The sequence below is a fragment of the Ixodes scapularis genome, unplaced genomic scaffold, assembly GCF_016920785.2.
Source record: "Ixodes scapularis isolate PalLabHiFi unplaced genomic scaffold, ASM1692078v2 PGA_scaffold0__279_contigs__length_252992795, whole genome shotgun sequence".
Classification (NCBI taxonomy): Eukaryota; Metazoa; Arthropoda; class Arachnida; order Ixodida; family Ixodidae; genus Ixodes; species Ixodes scapularis.
This window is the reverse complement of record NW_024609835.1, coordinates 24,559,513-24,582,833: the sequence shown is the minus strand read 5'-3', so window position 1 is coordinate 24,582,833 and position 23,321 is coordinate 24,559,513.

The following is a 23,321-nucleotide window of genomic DNA, read 5'->3' as shown; positions in this document are numbered from 1 at the left end:
AAGTTCGAGAACCTTGTCGTCTAGTCTGGTTACGAACGTTCTACGCGCCGAACGGTCTACGCCGAATCTTCCAGAAACCCACGCGAGTACAAAAGGCGAAGTTTCGTGCCAGCGCTCGATCCTGCTGTTTCGCCGACATCGACGCCTGCGACGATAGCCTTTCTCTATAGTTTTGGGCACAATATCGCCCCGCTAAATGTTTAGTTCCTTCGGTTATTCGCCGTCTCATCATTTGTCATTCGTGATAATATCCTGCTCCTTATATTTGGACTGCATAAAATAGCCCTGCGATACTTTTTTTCCGTTTTGTCTTGTTGCGTGCTAATAAACCGTCCTGGTGAACAAGATTTCCGCAGCCGTAGAATTATCGTTGTCACTGACGTCGATTCAAATCACGCATGCGGAAGTATATTCCAAAGGAATTGAATTACATTTCGAAGTAATTGTACCCTACTCCATAGCACCATCTATTTTCTTCTTGTTCTTCTACTTTACAGTGAAAGTAACTTGAGTAGTATTTTAAATATTTTATAAAGCAAGTATTTAGTAACTTAAATGCTTTTATCGAGTATTTTGTCCTACACTGAGAATTACGCACAAAATGAACGGGGCGCTTCCGGTTCTCTTTGCAATATTTGTTTTGTAGTCAATGTAATTACAGTTTTTCAAAAGCCACAAAAAATATGCAACACATATGTTTTTTTTAATATAGAGTGTTTGTCTTTGATGGCACATGACCTTAGTTATATTTAGGTGTTTTTCTAAACCATAGAATACGGTACGTGACCACGGAGAAGAGAGTGAGTGTCACTCAGACCGGCTAGATCTCGATCGGCACTTTTCGGACGGAAATAAAACAAATTTCGAGCCGTAAATTATGTTCTGCGTAGTTGGGCTCTCATATGTTATGTATAAATAAAATCCTTGGCAAGAATTAATACCCTGCCAGTGTCCTTTTAAGTCTTCCCTGGGAGCCTAGAATATTCTGACACGATTCTTCTCGAACTCTACGTTCTGAACATGCAAAAGCTAGACGGTTCGCCAGCCTACTCTAATCCTTTACGTGCATAAAAAAAAACGTTGAAAAAAAAAAATGCAGTGCCGGAAATAGAGCCCGAACCACACTGCGTGAGACCCCAACGCGCTGCCGACTGGGCTACGTAAGCGCTCGGCATTATACCGGATGTCCCATTTGAATTCGAACAGGTTTATTACAAATCATTCGTAAAATATGCATTATTACGATTTATGCAGGTTAGTTATACGGTCATGTGGACCCTATGTGGGTGACTAATCTTTGTGATAAGTCGACTAATTAATTCAAAATCATTACTTAACTTTTTAATCAGTTATAATTATATGGCTCTAATTAGACAGATCCTGAACATAATCGAAAGCTATTATATTAGTCAATTTTAGAGTGACATGAAGCTCGTGGGAAACTCGGGGACGCAACAAGGTTACCACTCGTTCAGCAGGCGCAAAGCTACTAGTGGCAAAACGCGGACGATTAGATTATCATCGTATTCACGCCACTGCTAGCTTTGGGCCTGTTTCACGAGTGGTAACCTTGGTGCGCCCCCGAGTTTCCCACGAGCTTCAAGTCATTCTGATATTAACTGATATAATGACTTTGGGTTATGCTCAGGATGTTTCTAATTGAAACCATATAATTAGTTTTACCTATTCAAACGTTAATTAAGGAATTTGAATTAATTAGTCGACTTATCACAAAGTTTAGCCATCCACAGAACGTCCTCCTGGCCGTATAAAAAACCTGCACAAACTGTGTTGCTGAATCTTTTACGAATGTTTCGTAATAAATCTGTTCGAATTGAAATGGAACACCCGGTATATCTCCCTCCAGTCTTTTCTTACATCAAAACACAGCATCGATTAATGCGCAATCTAAAAATTAATTAGTCGAGAACTCTTTGAAGGCTTATACTAATTAGAGTATTTCGTGCTTGGTCTTGGACACAAACTCTACTGCCCCGTTCGCCATAAACCCAGGATTGAGAAATGAACAGTTCAACCCTCATTTGCACCTACATATAACGATAGCTTACGCAAATTTAATAATTTTGTATTTGTGATTTTGTTTATTTCAAAAAATCATTTAACAAAATTTAGAATAATATAAATAATTACTTAATTTGTGTTAACCTGTTTGCTTACGTGTACTAAGGGTCGGGTGCATTTGAGAGAAGTAAGTGACATAACTAATCTTGGCAATGTAATGTATCCCTGCAAACAAATGTAATGCAGAGTTAAAATAAAAAGAAGCAGATCATTTTAATATTTTTTATGAGTGTGTTTGGAACGTTTACCATAGAAACAATTGGTTGTGGTAAATGAACACCCGAGAATGATAATGGTTTTTCATTGCTGAAGTAGAAATGCTTCCTAGGGCAAACAAAATATTCTTACTTTGTTAAAGGTATAATAGTCAATCCTGTGGCAACTGAAATAACAAATATATATATATATATATATATATATATATATATATATATATCTCCTATAGGTATTAAACAAAATCTGAAACCATTTTTGGAAAAAAAAATGTAGGGGTTAATTCGAGTATACTTCTGTCCTGTGATTTAGAATATCACGAGTATTTAACCGGAACGTACCAATACACGCGAAAAAAGTCGAAACACCGACCGCTGGGTGTGGCGTCCTACCCAGAGTCTTCAGCTGCCTCGCACGTGCCACTTGTGAAGGAACCCGCGCAGTGCTTTGGGCTGCTCGGGTAAGGCTTGCGGAAAGCGTGGAAATGTTCAGATATCTCCATTATTCGTCATGAACCTCACCGTAAACCGAACACGACAGGAAGGAGGGGCTTCAGCACTATATTAAAAGCACTGGTTTGGCTGCTTGGTGCATCAATCTGAAATATAATTTTAATATTCGCGATACTAAAAGTCAATAAAAAAGAATTTTTTTTTTTTTTTGAAATGCAGAATCGTTTTAGTTTACCTTTAAGTTGTTGTTTAACCCCAAACTTTATTATCATTAAAAGTGCCAGAAACATTCGGTAAAAAAGTAAAAGTTCTAGCACAACTTTGGCAAAATAAAGTCAATAAGCTTAAGAAAGAAATCCCGTGAACTCATCTCAAATGCGTATTTGAGTGAGTCGTTCAGAATTTTGCGGTGACGATGTCTATAAAATATTCAAGCACTGCTCGAAATAAAGATTTTTCTTGCGAAAGTATAATATTAACTGTGAACTATGCATTTTAATAAAATTCTAGAACATTGCTAATTAGAACATTAGAACAGAACTGATGTTTCAAAAATTAGAAGATAAAAAAAAGCTTACGCAGAAATTCTGCCAAACATTTCACGTTTCGACTGAACAGATAGGCCAAGAGAGGATAACACGCACAGTATGTATTTTCTATCTTTTATGGCAAACGTGTATATTCAAGCAATGGTGGTTCTAGCATGCTAACGTCGAATTTCATAATTTTTGTTTGAATAAATACTAACAAACTTCATTGTCAAAATGACAATCATTTACACTGCAACCCGTTGCATGCTGAAAAAGAATAGTTTTTTTCTTAAAAAACTTAAAGAAATAAACTGACAAACGGTATCTTTCTTTAGCCGCCACTCGGTTTGGCTGGCGGAAAGGGTTAATATTTTTTTTATTATTACTATGAAAGCTTCGTTACTGACGGATTAAATTATGCAGATGGACAGACTCAATGGCAATTCCGATTAAACAAAAAGCTTTGATTGCTGTTTGGAGTGCCCCGCGGGGAAGTAAATGCTCAAGGATACTGAGTTTCTGACCGTTACCCACGCCGCTATAATATAATCCTGCTTAGTTGCAGGATTTAGTCGCAGTTAAACTATACCTGAGTTAATTTATTCAGTTATATACAGCGCAATTTTCATTGTACTGCGATATTTAGCTACAGAAAAAGAGCATCAAGAATGCATATGAGCACACTTTAAAGAATAACTAATGAATGTAATAATCTCACGTAATCTTACTTAAATCGCATTTTGTCCATGGTACACCATTAATGAGGGCGCAAGGATTACTACCACCTTGTAGAGGATGACAGAATTCCCGGAAGACATCTTTGCAACTGAACATTATTTTTAGCTTTAAAACGGATACGTAAGATACTCTTACACTCAACAATTAGCCGCAACTCGTTAATGTTCTCCAAACTTTTAGGAAATTGATACCTAGAAAATGCGCATGCTGAAACTTACTTTACAGCTTCCAAGTGGGATTTTGGACGTCAACGAATTGTGCGAAGTGTTTCTGAGGGGAATTTCAGATTTACGCGCTTCCTGTGATTCTTTCATGGTGATCTGGTTTACGCTATCCCAAGCAATCGTTCATATTGCATGCAAATTTATGTAGGCTTGTTTTTCATTTACTTACTGACATCCCAGAAATTTTTGGAATTGGAAATTAAACTCTTAGTATTTGCATACGTATATGGGGTGATTTTTATAGTCAGTCCGGATTTGTTTGAAAAAAGGGAACTTGATTTAATGTTCCCTTTAGCCCTAGGCGATGTTGGAGGACATGACAGCCACCATGAAGGAGGCGAAATTGGCTAATTAGTTAGCTAATTAACTAAACATCAGCTTTTTGCCATGGTGTCTCTTTAAAAACAAGGTAACAACTCTGACTGACACGTACGTTCCAACCATCAGAATTAAAACAAACAATGCAATGCCTTGGTACAACAAGAAAATCTCTAAATTAAGTGCTAGGAAGAAACGACATTTCAAGCAAGCTAAAGAAAAGGACAATACTATTGCATGGGATAATTACAACGCGTCTGCTAAGGAATATAAAAGAGAAGTGAAAAATGCAAAGAACAAATTTTTTAACTTCGACCTTCTTAACATTTTAAAGAATAAGCCTAATAAGTTCTGGGAGATCATTCATCCTAAAGAGCATAAATCCATCCACCTGACTAATATGAATGGAACTCCCGCGTCTGATTGCGAAAGCGCCTCACTAATAAATACCTACTTTAGCTCAGTATTTACACTAGAAAACAATGACAATATTCCTCTCCTAAATCACCTCTCTCATTCTGCTATGCCTTCTATCGAAATAACATATTTGGGTATAGTGAAAGCAATAGAAAATCTAAAAAATTCTGCCAGCTCCGGTGATGACCAAATAAATTCTAAATTGCTGAAAAACACAAAACATATCTCATCCCAATTTTTAACCCTTATTTTTCAACAGTCACTTGATGTCGGCAAGCTTCCGTTTGATTGGAAAATTGGTAGAGTCATCCCTATTTTTAAAAGTGGGGATCGTAATGTTGTATCCAACTATCGCCCAATATCTCTCACCAGCATCTCATGTAAATTACTAGAGCACGTCATTTTCTCTTCTATCATGAAATATCTGGAAAATTACGATCTGCTTTTTAAAAATCAGCATGGTTTTCGTAAGACATATTCGTGTGATACCCAGCTAATACATTTCATTCATGAGCTTCACAGTAACCTTGACAAGAGATTACAGACCGATGTCATTTTCATAGACTTTTCTAAAGCATTCGATAAAGTTCCCCACCAACGTCTGCTACAAAAACTAACCCAACTGCGTATTCATAATTCAGTAATCACTTGGATAAAAAATTTCCTAACCGATCGTACACAATATACTGTTGTAAACGAGTCCCGTTCACCTCTTTCTCGTGTAACGTCCGGCGTACCCCAAGGTAGTGTTCTTGGCCCCTTGCTGTTTTTAATATACATTAACGACCTTCCTGCTAACTTAACGTCTGAAATTCGCCTCTTTGCTGACGATTGTGCTCTATACAGACCGATAAGTAATAATAATGATCACCTACACTTACAGGCTGACTTACTAATAATAGAAGAATGGTGTCAAACATGGCAAATGACAGTTAATGCAAATAAAACGAAACTAGTGTCTTTCACCAGATCACAGTCCCCGTCACTCTTTCCATATCAACTCAACGACACAATAATTGACCCCTGTACATCTTATAAATACCTCGGCGTTCATTTAACCTGTGATCTATCTTGGGCAACTCACATTAATTTTATTTTATCTAAGGCTAATTCATCATTAGGATATCTTCGGCGGAACCTCAAACTGGCTTCACCTGAAATTAAACAACTATCATACATAACATTTGTTAGATCTCGTCTAGAGTATGCGTCTTCTGTATGGTCCCCATGGCAGCATTACCTAGTTATGAAATTAGAGGCAATTCAAAACCGAGCTTTAAGGTTCATTTTTTCAGACTACTCTCGTTTCACTAGCGTAACAGGCCTAAGAAGCAAAGCTAACCTTCACGCACTCTCATTCAGGCGCATTCTTTCTCGACTAGCCCTGTTTCATAAATTATACTATAACAATGCCTCTATTAGAACAACCCTCTTCCTTCCACCCCACAGCATATCTCTCCGCCATGATAACTCCCGCAAAGTTCGCCCGATTTTTAGTTCAACTGTATCATTTTATAATTCCTATCTGCCCATGACAATCAAGGACTGGAATAAATTACCCGATAGCGTTGTAACCGAAACTAACTCTGATAGATTTGCCGAAGAACTGATCAATTACCTGGAACTTACAAACATGTCTATCTGCTAATTTTTTTTCTTCCTTTTTACTTTTTACAGTGCATACGGTTAAAATATTAATAATATTGTGTAATGTTGATAACTTCTTGTATTTGTTGTTCTTTGATTCATCTGTATTGCTGACTTCCTCTCTTTGAGTGTTAATTTATTTTAATCTATGATTATTAGTGTGTTATTGACCCCCCTTGTATAATGCCCTAACGGGCCCTCAAGGAATAATAAATGAATGAATGAATGAAAGTAACAGCGACAGCTGCGATTGTACGTGGTAATACTCAGTTTTATGCATATCCACTCTTTATGTACTTCATCACGCAACAGATACTACAGTCACTCATGCTTGTCAAAAACTGAACATACTATAGGACGCACGAATCTACGTCCCTGTCTAAATCGAAATTGAGGCACGTAATGTTCAGCTACAGCTGTAACTATCACTATAATAGCGGAAAGTTTCACTCCAGCCCGAGGCAGGCGGCGGCTTCACGGCACCACCGGCAGAATGGAAGTGTTGATGTATGTTGGCTGAAACATTTTATTTGGGACGGTGGATTGCGCCATCTAGCCAAAGGTTTGATTACAATAATTAACTAATATCTTATAAAAAAACACACAGTATAGGTAGGGTTCGGAGTTTTCGGTTTAAACCGATAAAAACCGATAAAAGTACGCCGAATTCAATTTCGGGAATTCGGTTTTAACCAAAAAAGGTCAGTTTAAGGTTCGGCATTTTCGATTTAAATCGATAAAAACCGATAAAATTACGTCAAATCCATTTTCTGAAAATCAGTTTTAACCGGAGACGGTCACTTTGACCTTCCAGTCGTACCGCAGAGCCGTGGCGAAAAAGTAGAACGACAGTGTCTATCGAAACGTGTCCGAATGTATGGGATACACGGATGCCATCACGACGTTTTGGTTTATTGTGCGCATCATCGATCGGAACGTAAAGTCCGAAATGCCCCATGACTTCGCCATGTACGGGCGTGTTTTCAAACTCGTTGTAAGGGAGACTGACTTGATGCAAGCTCTGCATGTTGTGTTGTGCTTCAAAACGCCGCACCATGTCTCTTTTGGTGCTCACAATTGGTTGATTGGCCGATTTTGACTCGGGCAGCGCTTCATCTCCTCAGCCTGCCAGTGTCCAGTGTTAGCGTTGAGAGGGCATTCTGGAAGCTCTGTGTCATATTAACAGGAAAGAAAGAGTGCGGATACCCGAAGAGAACCTGGGAAAGTACGTGCGTGTGTACTGTAATAAGATCACGTAATCCTGGTATACAGAAAGTGAAGTTCCATGTTTTTTGGGCATAGGCTTCATATCTGACTTGTTTTTACTTCTGTTTTTTTTTTTTTTTTTTTGATTCTTTGCAGTTGCACACATTTGCCAAATAAAGTGTCCATTTCTTTTTCAATATATCTGTGCCGTTATTATTTGAGTGATCAAAAATATCAGAGCTACAAGGATCATCTGATCCGGTGTCCGTTGGTGTTTATTTTATATACACCGAAAAAATACGATAAACTTTGGTGGGCTTAAATATACGCCGAAAAAAAACGAAAATTGAATTTTAAAATAAACACCGAAAAAAGTACGCCGAATTTGGAAAAAATACAAACAGAAAACGCGGAACCCTAAGTATCGGTTAAGTGTTTTAAGAATATACTTACATCTATCGGACGAGGGTTGAGCTACTCCGGTTGGATGCGGTCACGCAATTTAATGGAGTCGCGGAATTTTCTGCTTAATATAATGTCGCCGCGAATGCAGTTGGAAGGTACATAAAAGAAGTATCGCAATAATGTTTCAATTAACTTCTAAATGAATTTTCTTCTCTTTTGGGGCTTGATGCTTTTGCGGAATTTACTTTGACCTCCACAGAAGTTAGCCGCGCCATTAAACATTTGACCAGAAAATTCGTAGTGAGCATTACGGGACGAGCAATATTACCTTGGTATGCGGTTTTAGTTTGAAACAAAGCGGGCAAAGAAATAAGAAGATTTTGAAGCAGTATATTAGCAGGCACGCTTTGGGGTGTTTGCGAATAGAGCAAAACAGAGACACTGTGTGTGGTAAACTCTATGTTTGTCAGACAACAAATTGAAGTCAGAAGGTTTTTCCGATTCGTCGTTAGCCAAACTGCCTCCAGAGAGTTTAGACGTTAGCACTCCATGCGTCTTTGTATTACTAAATAGGAACCTGCAATTTCGTGAGACAAGTAAAAACAAATAATCGCGCAGTTCGATCACAGATATGGCGGTTAGGTACGTCACCTTGTTTTGTTTCAAATCTTCTTTTGGAATGTGTTAAGAAAAAATTGGCAAATCAACATTTCGTTTGGTTCTGATTTAAGACTCAGATATTCCTTCCTGAGCCTTCAGTTAGTGGCTGGTTTCACCTCGTGGCCAGCTTTCTGGGACATGCCGGCCTGGTTCCTGACTTTCACGCCACGTGGCGTATCAACCTTAAACGGACTCTGAAACGCCGGTGCGTCACCGCTATCTTAACCTCCTCTCTTATAGCTCGTTCCCCCTCACACCCTTTCATCTTTTTACCCAGCGACCGCATTTTGGAAGAAAACGCTTCATCACGCGTCACAGGCGTAGAAGCCTATCGGTCGGAGAAAAGCGAGGTTTGGGGGGAGGTGTTACCTACTATTGTAGAGTCAGTGCTGTATTCACCTCAGCTGGTACGATACGCGAACCCACACTAGATTATTCTAGCGAAAAAGTGTCGGACGCTCGACCACGTGACAACGCGCCCACCAATCGCGGCACGAGGGCGCGTTGTCTCGTGGTACTTTTATATTTCGCGTGCGTTCTTTTTAGGCCAGAAAAATATAAGCAAGCAAAGCCTACCTAGGAACCCTAAGCCTACCATGCTTCAAACACCTCAGTCGTGTGTCTCAGGGCCGTCCACAAGTTGCAAATATATTTCGTATCGCCTTATGCGCGAGCGAAGTCAAAGCTAGAAGTGCGAGCCCAGCGCTCTGAGTGTTCCTGTTTCGCACGTGTGCCTGTGGATTGCAAGCATTATTCAAGGCAGCCTGCTTGTACTTGTACTGTCGTGAGCAAAAGTCTGGATAACACGGGAGCGCCGACCGAATTGCATCGCCGCGCTCCCTGACGGCGGGGCGCCTGGTGCCGAGACCCGCGCAATGCGCACGCGCGTCCTTTCTTATCTGCTGGCCCACTCGTTCGCTCGCTCCAACGCGATGCGCTTCTGAGCGATTAAATGGGCTCTAGGTGCCGCCCCGGGAACCAAGATTCCGAAAGCCTCGCTCACCACTCTGGACGAGCTCGCGTGCTCCGCGGCACGCGCCTTTCGCGCATATCTTTCCCTCGACTCTGCGACGCATTAAAAACTGTCGCTTATATTGATGCAGCCGCAATGAATTGTAGAACTTGTATTCGCGTACTCGAGGCAGCCTTGGGCTTCCTTCCGAGTGATCATGCACGCGCGGTAAAGTGGTGAATGACGAGCAAAAAGAGAACGCCAAATAAGAAAGAAATATTTATTCAGCCCCCCTCCCAAGAAAAAACAAGAAAGAAAACGGAAGGAAAAAGAGGCGCTGGTTCAGTTTGGGTGACTTGTAATTTTTATATTGTTGATAGCGTCAGAAAGAATCGAAAAAGCATCACCTTCCTGCAAAATGTCGCAATTCTGTTGTGTAATCGCAAAGCAGAATTGGAAATATTTCCCCCTCTGCAGCCGTGCGCGGCTGCCATGGGAAACGCGCCGTGACGGTGACGCGAGAACCGCTGCAGCTCGACGCCTCACGAAGAGCAGTCGAGAGAGAAAGAGTAAACATCCTTGAGGAGAGCGCACGGAAACCGGTGCATCCTCACGTCGACGTCACTGAGCACGTCATTTAGAGAGTTGAGGGGTGCAGGAAACTTGAATCTTTGCTATTATTTAAAATTATAATTAGGGCACACCGACTAAATCGCTTTTCTGTTCTTTACTTTAGAAGTGTCGGAGAACAACTCCTATAATTATTTGGCCATTGTCCGGAAATCGTTGCATAGCCGCTTTATTTTATCACTTCCGGTACAAGTCATCGCAGCTGATGTCAAACTGAACATTTTAAGGTCACTTCGCGAACAACCATGCTGAGAATTTGTGGCCAATACCATGTTGTTTTGTTGTTTTTTCTCGTTGTGTCTTGACTTCTTGACCCTTTACAACGTGTGCATAATAAATTGAGCAGCAGCTGTTTGCATTGTAGCCGGGGCAAATATAGGGGGAAGCTTAAAAATAACGAATGGAGGGAAGCAACAGTTTTTAACGCGTCGCCGAGTCGCGGGAAATATATGCGCGAACGGCGCGCGCCGCGGAGCACGCGAGCTCGTCCCGAGCGGTGAGCGAGGCTCTCGGAATCTTGGTTCCCAGGGCGGCACCTAGCGCCCATTTAATCGCTCAGGAGCGGATCGCGTTCAAGCGAGCGAACAAGTGGGCCAGCAGATAAGAAAGGACGCGCGTGCGCATTGCGCGGCTCTCGGCCCCAGGCGCCGCGCCGTCAGGGAGCGCGGCGATGCAATTCGGTCGGCGCTCCCGTGTTATCCAGACTTTTGCTCACGACAGTACCTTTGGCTTTGCTCGCAGATAACGTGAAACGAAGTATAGATGTTTTTCGAAATTATCCAAGAAAAAGAAGCATGTTACAGTGTAATTTGACGCGACGTGCACCAGTGCGTTCTCACGTGCACACTGATGGACGCGCGGGCAACGTGCCATCTGATTAAAACTTTTGGTTTCAAAATCACCGCTCCAGACGGCAGCATGCAGAGCGCGTGTACCTACAAAGACAACATGCTTCTTGATGATTGGGTAATTTTTCGAAATGTCTGTTAACTCCTTGACCTTTCAATCAATATCAGAAAAGTAGCTTACATGTGTTCAGCATCACGGTTGATGTTATATTGCTGAACCCATTTGATATGTTCTCCCGCTGTGACGACGAACTTGAGAATAGAAGTCCGTCCTAGACGCATGATTGAAATCAGTGCTTCTGGCAAGATGCTCACAAAAAATATCCATCGTCAACTGCAAACTAAGAATTCACTTTAGTGCCCCTTCAATCTGAGTTGGCGCTGGCTGTAAGTAACACTATTCAAAATGGTTTTTAAGAAAATTCGCCAATTCTATTTGTTTTACTAGTGGAACTTCCACGCACATGATTTAAAACACCATTTTGAATATATTGGGAAATTGGACGAAGAGGGTTGTCAAGACGCACAGAACATCGTGGAATGGATGTCAAGAATGTCAAACTGCCCTTTATATGATGTATACGCATGCCGATGCACAGTGTAAAATTTGAATAGTTCAGTGGAAAAACTGAACGCCTGGCGGTCCGATTTGTAATGAGGGTCTATCATGCGAACAAGGCTACGAATCGTTATTCACACCTCAGACCAGGTACAAGACTGACACGCCGCTCTTGAAAGCCCAGCACAGCGTAAGAAGACTAGTTCACAAACACACGCCCCGTTGGGGCCTGGGACCTTGCTAGTTTGCAGATAACTCATTCCACCAAAACACAAAACTAATCTTTATCTTTTTCTTTTTAAAGCATGTAGAATGTCGCGTTCTGCTTAAGGTTGCACGGCAATAACGCAAAAAAGAGAATCTTGGAGGACGCTTAAGCTTTGCCTTTAAGAGTGGAACGCGATTGCGTTATCGGGCCCCGTTCGCATCGCCTTCTCATTCGCTTCTCATGCTCTTGAGTCACACAACGACCTAGTTCTCATGACACAACACTCTTCGTTCCCAAGCCGTGCAAGCTGCCTTACGTGGCGTAGTGAGTAGCGTGCTGGCGCGCAACCGAAAGGACGTGGGTTCAAATCCCGCCTAAAATTCTTCAAATTTTTCTTCGTAGAAAATGAATTACTTCTAAAGTGAAATCATTTGAGACATGCGGCGATCTTTAATTCACATTACATGTAATCTTTTTATCACTTTCATTCCACGCGTGACGTCACTTTTCACGTGAGCGTTGTGGGTTGTTTGAAATTTCCGCGCGAGGTCATGTGGCTGTGACGTCATCAACCTGTCGAAAAATCCCGGGCTTTCGCGTCATGCCACCGACGTCAGCTTTTCTGCGACACGTGCTCATTAACGCTGTCGCGTTAAAACACACTGGGAGCTGATTCTATTCACATGAAGACGCGCCGAAAGACGACAAGGCATTATTCCGCGGCAAGGAAGTGTTCTTTTAAACCGTCGCAACCCTTTTGCAATAAAGCAAAACAAACTGAGTAAGGGCATACATTTATCGAATCCCCGCACGGTGGTGCCGGGTATCAGTTTGTTCACTCCGCTGGTTGCGTGATAGGAAAACAACACCCAATCGTCAGTTGATTGTGAGCGCGCATAAATGTCTATGACATTTTACCTACACTCGGGTTCACCCCTAAGCTGACAATGCGATGTAGACTACATGTTCATCGGACGAATCAATCAACTGCCTGTTATCGCTTCACCCAGAGTGTGATCACGTGTGGCAAGAACGACAGGTGACTGGTCCAGCAAGTACGTAGCTTCCACCACACTGTCAGCTTAGGAGTGTTGGCGAGGAAAAACCAATAAATGTGCCTTGAAACATCAGGGCCGGCTTGCTCGAACCAGCGTCTGAGATGAGACCGTTTGAAGGAAAGAAAGCCTGCCAAACATGGGGCGCGTGAGCATTTGAGACGCGACTTCACGCGCCACTCCGCTCATGCGCTAGCTTTGCCAGTGCTTTCTTTCAGACAGTCTCATCTCAGACAATGGTTCGAGCTAGGGTGCCTTAGTTCGAGCAAGCCGGCCCTGTTTTAAGGAACCTTATTCTTTTGTGTTTACATGCCAAACCAACGCAGAGCATCTATACTTCGTTTCACCTTCAGTCCGAGCGCAGCGGACTCTACGAGCCATCCCAGCCAATCCAGCGCCGGGAGAGTATCACGTGACCTTGTGGTTGGGCGGAGCGACACGCGGAGCTCGCGATCACGCGATACTCCCCCGGCGCTGGATTGGTTGGGACGGCGCGTAGCATCCACTGCGCTCGGACTGAAGGTGAAACTAAGTATAGCACACCCCAGCGAAGGATTGATGATTTATTCAGAAAACCTAGGGGTATTTGTGGAACCAAAATGTCGTGGAGACAAAATCGAACAGCCACGCTGCTTCATGCGTGGGGGCAACAAACAAAAATTGCTTGTTTATTATTGGTCCGAGAAGCCGAAGGCGATTATTTACGATGCGCGAAGCGTAGGAAATAAATTTGTGTCCAAGTTCTTGCGTGACCAAAATAGCGGTTGGAGCGACGAGCTCGAGCCCACTCAGTGGAATGTGGTTTTAAGTTTTTTGTTGTGTGTACCGCAACCATTGTTCTTATCCTGCGTAAAATTGAAAAGGACAATCGTGGTGACGCAACAGTCGCCATGGAAAACGAGGGACGTCTCTACAAGCAAGCCGATCTCCACGAACCAAGGCAAAGACCAGAAAAAGGAGCGCCAATACAGTAGCGAGGATCACATAAAGAAGCTTCATCAAGTCAAAGATGACACTGACGTCCCTTAAACCGACGCGGACACAAACGAGCCTGAACGTGCATCCCTTGAGAGTCGGGACCATCCTACCCGCGGTCAAACGAGGAGAGGAGAAATACACAAGGCGAGCATCCCGAAGACGGCAAAGCGGCTGGCCATATTACAGGTGGCCAGGGAAGCCACAAACAGTCACCAGCGACCCAAATCACTCATGTGCACCGATTCGCCAGAAGCCTTCAGAAAATGCACACTTTTCTATTCGCAGGGCGGCGTCACACTTCAAATTCGAAGCTTCGTGAAATAACCGAGTCGTCATAGACTGGACCTCGGGTGACGAAGGCAATCCGGGAAACAGAAGGTTGAACAACACCGCGATTGCGCAGCAGTACGGATGTACCCACTCACTCGCGGTTCCTCGAACCGCGAGAAGATAGGCCCTGCATAGCGCGGTCTCAGACGAGGCATAGAGAGATGATCTGTTAGCCTGCAAACTCAGGCTAATCTCCCTCCTCCCACCAGATTCTCACCCAATTTCACCGGGCTAGAGCCGGTGGGAACAGGTGATTCTCAGGTGGCATCAGACCAAGACGGCTATCACCCATAATCACTCCTTTCTGGCAAACAAGGTTTTGCAGACCTACGGACCCAGACGACCTATGAATCGCCCCCAACATTGAACACTGTAGCGCCCTGGCGATATGTTCGCACTTCGTAAGGGACTGGGCCGGGGTCTTGCGATATCGCGAAGCGTGGCATAAGCTCTCCCGAAGAGGAAAGGAGGCCCTCATCATACGAAGGATGGGCCCTCCCGAATATGGGACACTCTCATAGAAAACACATAGTGGAATCTATTAGAGTTTCTCCGTCTATGAGGGCTGGCGAAGCATACGTGGCTACCTTTTTCCCTCCCCCTTCCTTCCCTTTCACCCCAGATGGCGTTAACCAAGAAAAGATTACATGAATCGTTTTCTGAGAAGCGATACATACATATTGTACTACTACTACTACAGGGAAACAGTAAATGCATTTTGTACTACGACTTATCTCAAAACAAACACAGATGGAAAACAAACTCGAGAAAGCGCCCCATCTAGGTCGTTCTCCTTTCCATTAGATCTTATGTATCCCATCCAGCGTACTATGTTACATGCACGACTGTATTCATTCTTGCTTAATCTGTGCCTGGATTACTGCCAGCATGAAAGTATATGTAAAAACTCTATGTCTGTCTTTTTAGGTGTTGCTACTCCGAAAATTTTAATATTGTACCACAAATACTGGAACTGCGTGCGACAACACAACGTAAAAGAATATACATATTTATGTTAATACGTTGAGCAAACATCTATAACCTCGAAAAACATATCTTGAAAAAAGGGCGCGTGCCTAACCAATCTTCATTTGACATGTAACTACTGGAAGTAGCTATTTTTTTGGAATAGAAGATCAATACAGAGTTGTAAATTAGGCTTTTATTCATTAAAATTCAAGATATTTCACTATATAAATATCAAAGCAGTAGTAAAGTAACTACGCTGTAATCGCGAGCAATATAATGAAACTAAGCGAGTAACATTTTAGACAAAACCCCGAGACTGGGGAAAAAACGAGGGACGATACAAACACAGCGAGTACGTGGGTTTAAAGGCGCCTATCGTGTCTAAACAAAAAAAAACTCCCAGCCGCAATAAGATTTTGTCTATGCGAACGGCATTCCAGGGGCTGATCTATTTTTATTCAGCCAGCTCTCCACCCGCATTCCCTACTATGACTCAGTCAACGACAATTTCGACGCTAATTGGGGAGGCATTAATCAAAATGCTAGTTAAATAGTTAAACCGATGGAGGTTGTCTCTATTGTGGAGTGTATTGACTGCGAATGCGCCAGCGTAATTTATGGATTAGGCATTTTCTCAAACATGACACAAAGAAAGAAAAAAAAACAACGTCGGAATTGTCAATTTCTGTCAATGGGAATACAAACTGCTCGAACTCTTCGTTCTAAGGAAAGTAATATTTTTAGCATAGCTCATGGGCACAAACTGGTTATGCCATCATACCGCTTCATAAAAATTCACTGAAGTCCGGATCCTGTCCCGCGACCTTGTCTCCGAACGCACAAGCATTGAAGACCCGATTGTATTAGCCGCGATCGCTCCAGCCTTTTGTGCCGGAAAGCTGCCAGCGTAATCTAAACTCATCGTCGATAACAATGCCGACTCAGCAAAGATTGGTCAAGAGGGAAGCGACAAGAAATTAACGGCCATCAAAAACATCGCGCATGCGCTATCAGTTCCATAATTCAGCTGTTATATAACTGTACTCCGTCTCACTAAACCCGCGCAATACAGCCAAAGTTACAGCCGTCGTAAGCGAATCAGAAGATCAAACATCATCTGCTTTTTGCTCATGTGAGCGGACACCGCCAACGCGGATTCATGCGCCGCAGAGTGATAGTGCAGAGTGCCGTTTGATTTTCTAGCTGGCATTCGAGGCTGTAGCTTTGGCGTCACTGCACGGTTTTAGTGATACAGAGTATACACCTTTCCATCGCTTATCACCCGGGTGAAAAATGCCGAGTCACTGGGCTGTGGACGCAGGCGCAGCGTACGATATTTCGCAAAGGGAGCTATTGCGCGTGCTCGGAAGGCGTTCCACAGCCCAGAAAAGAAAAATGGCAGCTCGCAGACGGCGTTTATTGGAAAGGTCTATAGATAGCGCGTCGAGCATACACCACCTAGGCTCTAATCAAAGCCTGTTAACTGTCCCCTCTTTGCTAATGGAAGTCACCACACTCCGACGTTATCAACTTAGCGACTGAGCCCGACTCTGACGTCCGCGCAGTGACTGAGCACGAGTCCCAACCTAGCCAAGCACAACGCTGAGCACTCCTGTTCAATCTGTGCGTTAGCCCGGTCGTACTATGATGGTGTAAAAATTCAAATCTGCAAGCCCTGGTGTTTCCATGCGCGTAGCATCCATTAAGGCTGCGGTCCCACCGCGGCCATCTTGAAAGGCAAGAGAATAGTTTTTAATTTATTAAAAGCAACGTATAAACAATGAATCAAAAGTTGCTACGCAAACATCTTTCCACTGTTCTTGGGCATTTGAGGAAGCAATGTAATAGTCATAGCTAGATTATTTAATTAGATAATTAGCGACAAATTATTGCTACGGAGTTCAAAGTTTCTTCCTCTAATATTAGCGTTAGGAGGGCGATAATTTTACATCGTGTAGTCAACGCGTCAATAAAGAAGGCTATAGAGAGTGTTTTCGAAATTTTTGAATGAAAGTGTGTTTTAGAAAATAAAACATTTGTTCCACGAAACTTTTTATTTTTTAAGACACACATTAAATAAACAAATTCGAAAAAGCTCTAAAGCCTTCTTCACTGTTGTGTTGACTACACGGTGTAAAATTATCGCCCTCCTAACGTTAATATTTGAACTCCGTAGCAATATTTAGTCGCTAATTATCTAATTAAATAAACTAGCTATGACTATTACATTGCTTCCTCAGATGCCCAAGAACAGTGGAAAGATGTTTGCGTAGCAACTTTTGATTCATTGTTTATACGTTTCTTTTAATAAATTAAAAACTGTTCTCTTGCCTTTCAAGATGGCCGCGGTGGGACCGCAGTCTTAAGGCCACGCACTTTGGCTTGGTCTTTATTATATCGCGTTTCGTCTTCGACGACGACGTCGACGTCGTCGAAGACGTCTTGAACGTCAAAGAAGTCGTGGACGTTGCCCAAGATGTCTTGAACGTCGACGGATTCGACGTCGACGATGTTGTCAACGTTCAAGTCGTCGACGACGTTGTCGTCGTGAACTTTATCGACGTCGAGGACGTCCGCGACGTCCTCGGCGTTGACAACGTTTTCGACGTTCAAGGCGTCTACGACGTCGAAGACGTCTTAGATGCTCAAGTCGTTCACGACGTCCTCGGCGTTCACGATGTCTTCGATGTCGTCGGCTTGAACATCGGAGTCGTCAAATTTGACAACATCGTGGACACCTTGAACGTCGAAGACGTCGTCGACGTCCTGAACGTAAAGGTCGTATTCACATTGAAGACGTCGACGACGTCTTGGACATCGACAATGTCTTCAACGTTCACGTCGTTGTCGTCGTCGTTGTTGTCGTGGACGTAGTTGTTTTTGACGTTCAAGACGTCCACGACGTCCTCGACGTCCAAGACGTCCACGACGTTGACGTCGACGACGAGGCTACGACGGCGTTGAAGCCATCATCGACGTCTTGGGCGACGTAGAATCTGCCTATACATACGAAGAGAAAGCGAAACGGGACGTAAAGGCACTGAGTGCGGTGGCGCCCGCCGCGTGGATCATGGGAGAGTGTCAGCAGGGCCAGCTTGCTAGTACAAGCGTCTTAGATAAGACTCTCTCAAAGAAGCACTGCCAACGCAAGCGCACGAACGGGATGGCACATGGAGTCGAATATCAAGCGCTCGCGCACCCTAGGCATGGTAGTCTTCCTTTCACGCAGTCATCTAAGGCTTTGCTTCTAGCAGGCCGGCTCAGAAGACGCCATTTATTTATTTTACCCTCAGGGAAGAAGCATTCTAAAGAGGAGGAGAGTTACAAAAACAATATATAAAAATAAAAGCAAGCACATGTTGCATAGCAACCAGGCGCATTATAACTTAGCGCAGACGGCAGCTACAAAAACTAAAATGGGGCCAAAGCGTGCACTGACTGCGGAGGAGACGGAGGCTCGGAAGAATCGTCGGGCGGAGGAAGAACGTCTTCGATACGTGGCGAAGCATGGTTTAGAACGCGAATGCATGCTGGCTCGTAAACGCGAAGCGGGACCGCTTCGATACATGGCAGTGGTGAGACAGCAGCGGAACCGGACTGTGCCGTCTGCGGGTGCACACAAGTACCTTGAGAAACACCCCTTGCAGGACGAGTTTGGTTTGGTCTGCAGTTGTGCAATAGACTTTGATTTTGGTCGGGTGTGTCTCCGGTGTTGGAACGCCACAACTTTACGTTGAGCGAGGCGTATCCCGGTGAAAACATGTCCAACTATGTCGTGTGTTCTACTTGCAAAAGCTCGCTAAACCAGAATAGCATTCCGGACCTGTCGCGAAGCAACGGCTTCTGGTATCCGGGCCGCCTTGCGCACCTACCCCAGTTGAACGCGATTAGTGAGCGTTTGGTCTCTCCCGAAACCCATTCATGTGGATCAAACTGATTCACGGCGGACAGTTCGACATTGTGGGGCAGATCGTCAACGTGCCCGTGGACGTGAACCAAATGGTGACCATGCAGTCTTCCGCGCAACCTTTCTAACGACGCGTCTATCGCCGTGAGCTTGAAGAAGATAAAAATTTGAAGTCTGCTTACAAGCAGGGCGTGGTCATGCTGACAGAGCTAAACGGCATAAAATGTGCGCGCGCAAAGATTGTCAAAGATTGACATTTTATTTGTGTATGCAGTTGCAGAGAAACATCGGACCTCCCACACTAGATAATAATACTACACTTTAAAAGCATAAAGTACCAAATAAAGCCTAACATCCCACCACGCAATACTTAACGCCAACAGCGCAAAGCATGACGTCCTACCACGCAGAGCTTACACAACAATGGACGTTTTGCAGAAATATTGGTTCGAGAGTACATGGCTAGAAGACGAGCGTCCCCTGGCCGCAGGCATGTCCACTGCGTCTTTTAATGTCGAGTCACTACACACAAGCATGACCGCTGAAGGCAAAAGCGGTTATCCGATTGGCGAGTTTGCTTTGCCTTTTATTTTTTACAGAGCTCTCGAATAAAAGCGTTGCTTTATCGTGTGGCGGCCATGTTTCTGGGCGCTGACTCAGCAAGTGAATAGACTATTGTGTCGAGGTGACCTAGATCAAGCTCCCTCTAAACCACTTTTGTTTATCTTTACGATTATCTTTCGCCCTGAGGTAAATACAAAGAAGCCTTCGTCCCTCTCCTCTCGGCCAGCACGAAGAGAGAAAGGGCGACAGATCCATTTACTCTCGAACCCGTATTTCTGCAAAACGTCCATTGACACATCATATGTCAATCATATGCGCACGAACATTCTGTGCCCTTCAGCTTTGTCACCACGACCAAGACTTTGCAATTTTTTCCACAGGTTCCCAGCTGAGCAGTACCTTGGCAAAACACTCAGTGGTTTGATCATTTCCATAAACGTAGGCAACTTCAGTGCCATCTACCTCAGCAACCAAGACGTATCTCGCAAAGTTCCCCGGGAATCATATTGAACAGTATGTTTTAAGAATTTTCAGACGTATGAGGCGTTCTCTGTAGGTTCCCAGCGGAGGAGCACTTCGCCAAAAATACGCGGTTCACTGCTTCGGGGAGAGATCTTGTCAAAGAAGCCTATTTCAGTGCTACGTATCTCGGCAACCAAGACGTATCTCCCAAAGTTCCAGGGGAATAATATTGAACAGTTACCATGGTACATGTTTTAAGAATTTTCAGACGTCTGAGGCGTTCTCTGTAGGTTCCCAGCGGAGGCGCACTTCGCCAAAAAATGCGCGGTTCACTGCTTCGGGGAGAGATCTTGTCAAAGGAGCCTACTTCAGCGCTACGTATCTCGGCAACCAAGACGTATCTCGCAAAGTTCACACGGAATAATATTGAACAGTTACCATGGTACATGCTTTAAGAATTTTCAGACGTTTGAGGCGTTCTCTGTGGGTTCCCAGCTGAGGCGCACTTCGCCAAAAAATGCGCGGTTCACTGGTTCGGGGAGAGATCTTGTCAAAGGAGCCTACTTCAGCGCTACGTATCTCGGCAACCTAGACGTATCTCGCAAAGTTCCCAGGGAATAATATTGAACAGTTACCAGGGTACATGTTTTAAGGATTTTCAGACGTCTGAGGCGTTCTCTGTAGGTTCCCAGCGGAGGCGCACTTCGCCAAAAAATGCGCGGTTCACTGCTTCGGGGAGAGATCTTGTCAAAGGAGCCTACTTCAGCGCTGCGCATCTCGGCAACCAAGACGTATCTCGTAAAGTTCCCCGGGAATTATATTGAACAGTTACCAGGGTACACGTTCTGACAACTTTCAAACATCTGAGGTATTTTCTGTAGGTTCCCAGCAAAGGCGCACATCGCCAAAAAGTGTGCCTTTGCTGACGAGTGTAAAGTAGTCTTTCCCGTAGCACTCGTCTTCTTGTTGGAAAGATGCCTTTAAGCGGCGGAAGCTACAGGTGTAATTAATTATCTCGCTGGGAACCTGGGATAATTAATATACATGAAAACTGCTTGAATATTTTGATAGCATAAATCTTCTAGAATATATACCTGCGGGAACTTATTGAAATATTGAGGGGTTGCTTTATTAACTCACTGAACGTGAAAAATAAAGCGAGATTTCAATGGCAGTCTATGGGGGAAATCACTCTTATTTCCTGGGAACCTAGAGAAAGAGTGACGAAGTGGTGAAAATTTTCCTGAAGTTATCAATCACAATGATCTCAATAATTCCGGGGGAACTTTGCGTGATTTTATTCGGATCGCTAGATTCGACTGTTTTTCAGCGATATTGCACACCTACCAAGAGAGGGCGCAATTAGATCGTGTCCCAGAATCTTGGGGTTGACATTTTACTCTTTAAAATATTGCAATAAAACACTGATATTTCGGACCGATATATTTCATGCAATCACACCCTCGCTTAATGGGAGTGGACTGTAAAAAAAAAGGAATGCACTTAGTAAGAAACAGCAACACTTAAAACGACATAGCTAGGTTAAACACAACTGTCCAGTTAACGGGACCGTAGTAAAACAGGGCTTTATCGGAAATCGAGTGTGGAGCGTTTTATTCTTAAAACCTACATCGCGTTTATTTCGTTTTATAGTTTAAGTACTAGTTTTTGTTAATCTAGCCACGGGGAGACAAGGCGTCACCACTCCGGGTCGCATCTTAAGTCCCTAGGTTGGAACAGAGATGGTACTATAGCAGTGTTGCAGCAAGCTAGCTTAATTATCAGAAAGCGAACGCTATGTACAATTAAATTAGTACTGTAATTTCTTCTTGCGTTTATTATGCAATTGAAAGTACAGTCAAACCTAGACTACACTGTCGAATCACGCGAGAAGAGCCAAAAAGTAAATTTTATTGAGTTACATTGACTAAGATGTTCCTGGATCTTAGGAATATTGGATACATTCAATCTAACTCTGCGATCAGCAAAAAGAAAAACAACAAGCAGCACGGAATTCGGCCAAACATTGGCCAACGGTTGGCAATGGTCTTTTGGCCCATGGCCAAAGGGTGGCCATTCATCGGCCTATGCTTGGCCGATGGCTGATGACCTGTGGCCATTGGGCAATGGACAGAGAAAGGCCAGTCATCAGCCAACGGTTGGCCACTGTCAGGCCACTGGTCGAAGGACCATTTCCAGCCATTGGTTAATGATTGGCCAAATTTTTGGTGCTTGGACTGGTGCCATGGGATTTTAACTGCATACGCTGCAATTTTTCTCTAACAAGGTTTGATAAGAAGGATACCCCAACTGAGGTCATGCGACAAGGATTTGATGAACTCCAGAATGAACATAATTCTAATTCCCACTACTACACAGACGGCACGAAAACCAAATCATTTGTTGGCTGCACCACGATCGGCCTTTCAGTAGGAATTGAAGTGTTCGTAGGCTAAATCTGTATCCGACTGTTTTCACTCCTGAACTGCGCGGCCTTCTGCTTGCGGTAGAGCATATCATCCAAACAAGTAACTCCCGGTCAGTTATATATAAAGATTCGTTGAGTGCTTTGGGGGCTCTGACGTCACTTGAAACCCCAAAGAACGCCCTCATTGTTTTATTACATATAGTAGCAGCGACGCGGAAAGAATCTTATGTTCTATTCTGCTGGGTACCGAGCCATGTCGGAATCCCAGGGAATGAAGATGTAGATCATGCTGCCGGCACTTCTAGCACCCGTGCTGTAGACATTAGTAGTATCCCATTCACAGATTGCTGTACCCTAATCAAACATCATGTTAAAGGTCAGTGGCAAGCAGAATGGAACCTACACGTGTCAAAGAAACTGCTCATGATTAAGTCCTTTCTTTGTGAACAGGAGAGCGCTAGGCACAGAGACAGGTTTTATGAGGCAGTCCTCTGTCGTCTACACATTGAGCACGCGCTGCTCACACATGGACACCTCTT